The following is a 2,746-nucleotide window of genomic DNA, read 5'->3' as shown; positions in this document are numbered from 1 at the left end:
CTCTAGTGTGGTGATTTCAATAATAATGACCCACATGGGCTCATATATTTGAATGCTTGGTTGTGAGGAAGTGACAGTACTTGACAGGGATTAGGAGGTGTGACCTTATTGGAGGAAGTGTGTCACTGTGGGGGTGGGCTTTGAGGTCTTATATGCTCAAGCCAGGCCCAGTGTCTCTCTCTTCCTGTTGCCTGCAGTTCCAGATGTAAAACATTCAGCTACTTTTCCAACACCATGTCTGTCTTCATAATGTCATGCTCCCCACCACCCCAATGCCCCCACCCCCACCATGATAATAAAGGACCAAAACTCTAAAACTGAAAGCCAGCTCCAACAAAATGTTTTCTAAGAGCAGCTGTGGTCATGGTATCTCGCAATAGCGAGAGTAACCCTGAGATACCCAGTAACTTCCTTCCACTGGGTCCACCTCCAAAAGGTCAAATCACCTTCCACTAACATCACAGGCTAGTGTAATGACCAAGCCTTTAAGCAAGGGAGACTTTGGAGAATATTTAATATTAAAAAAGGGGGGGGGCAGGCAGTGGTGGCGCACACCTTTAATCCCAGCAATTGGGAGGCAGAGGCAGGCAGATTTCTGAGTTTGAGGCCAGCCTGGTCTACAGAGTGAGTTCCAGGACAGCCAGGGCTACACAGAGAAACCTTGTCTCAAAAAACCAAACCAACCAACCAAACAAACAAAAACCAAGAACCAAAAACCAAAAAGGTTGATTTAGTATCAACTTTCAGAGGAACCTTCCAGACAAGCAATTTTATTTCCAATATAAAGGGGAAAAAAGTATTCTTATAATAAAGGAGTTTTGTCTACAGGACCATCTTTGTCTACCACATATACCTTAGCTTCTATTCCATAAGAGTGTCTTACCTTATTCTATTCGATAAGAGTCAGCAGCCATCAAAGTCCCATAAAATGATTATAAACGGCATGCATTTATTGTCAGACACTAAATGATGGAAAGCAGTGGTAAGTATCAGCCATGTAGCATTTTATGTGTGCAGAGTGCCTTAGCATCATATTTTATGGCTTGTTCTACATAACAGTGGCGTGGGCGCTGGTCTGAACAGCCTGTCTCGGGCTAGGAGAATGGCAACAACCACAGGCTCATCAGCATCCTTACTAAATGCTGCCTGCCTCTGGGTTTGAATAAAGGTCATCACATCGTACACATTTCTTACAGTTTGCATCGTGCATATTCAGAGTTGGTTCCCTTGGTCTCATATTTATGTATAATGATTCAGAGTCACATCTCAAACTCTGCAGCTGCCTGGATGAGCAAGCACTGTAGGCTTGACCCACCCCTTTTAGCCTTCCTCAGGATCAATACCTGTTACCACAGCTGGAATTCCATTTCAGGTTCCCTCCCATCAGGTTTCTTATTGCTCAAGGGCAGCCAAAGGTTCCCACCCGTCTCCACCCCTTTTTGTTCCAAGAAAGCCATCAGTGGGGTGACCTCTGTGTGTCTCACAGTGTGCTACCTTCTGGCCCCGGTTTCTTGGGAGCCACTTCAGTAGAGAATTGTCCCTCCTTCTTTATTACAATCTCCTGAAAATCTACAGCTGGGGCATGGTTTTGGGACATCAGGAGTTAAGATCTGATGAAGGAGGACTCTGTTCTCTCCTCGTTCCAGTCCTCTAAGCATATATCCTGAACACTGGGTTTGTTCTGAAGGCTTAAAGTGGTTCTCAGCCTTCCTAATGCCGCAACTTCTTACTGTATTTCCTCATGTTGTGGTGACCCCCAACCATGAAATTATTTTTGTTGCTACTTCATAACTGTAATTTTGTTACTGTTATGAATTGTAATGTGAATATCTGTGTTTTCCGATGGTCTTGGGCAATCCCTGTTTTTGGAATGGTCAGTCGACCACCAAAGGAGTTTTGACCCACAGGATGAGAATTGCTGGCTTAAAGGGACTAGTCCCCATCTATGAAAGCAAGGTCTAATGGGGAACAGGCCAGCTGGCCATAACTGTGGGCATTGTGAATGCACTGGAGGGGTTGGCACAGCAGGAGAGACACCGGCACCAGCTCTGAGGGATCAAGTGAGGAGTCTTAGACTCCAAAGCCTTATGACTCCATTCTTTGGCATTATATTAGAAATGACAGTGTATTTGGACACTGTCATTTGACAGGGATACAGATTTGGGATCTGAAGAGCCAAGGACAGTGCCTTAGAAATGGAGTTTTAAATCACCTCAACACATTTCACAGCTAGTCTCAGCACTGAGGTCAGGGAGGGGGTAAGGAAATAGCTTTTTTTAAAAAAATTTAATCTAGTGTGTGACTTTTGCAAGTCACTTGACTGCTTTGAGCTTCCCTGTCTCATTCAGCTTACATGTGCTCTCATGTGTCTCATGTACCCAACACATCTGTGCAGAGGATACAATCACACATATCGCATGTATGGAAACAGGTTAACATATACATAAATAAAGTCATGACTGTGTCTGATGTTTCTGTGTGCTCATCTGCTTCTGCCCGGGAATTCCTGCCAGGCACAGCAGAGTGCCTTAAGGTGTCCCCCCTCTTTTGCCGGTCCACTGTCAGACGTCACCTATAGGGCATGTGAGACTGTGCTATCAGACAAGCATAAGAACTGATTGAGCTCAATCCCCGGGGATCTCAGAAATCTGAGAACGGCGGAAGTAGAACCACTTCCTACCTGTCTCTGTACCTGGTCTGGAACACACCTAACCACACACCTAACTGAGAAAACCACGGGCAGGTA

Source organism: Mastomys coucha, unplaced genomic scaffold, assembly GCF_008632895.1.
Source record: "Mastomys coucha isolate ucsf_1 unplaced genomic scaffold, UCSF_Mcou_1 pScaffold22, whole genome shotgun sequence".
Lineage (NCBI taxonomy): Eukaryota > Metazoa > Chordata > Mammalia > Rodentia > Muridae > Mastomys > Mastomys coucha.
The sequence above is the reverse complement of the archived record's forward strand: the minus strand, read 5'-3'. Positions refer to the sequence as shown.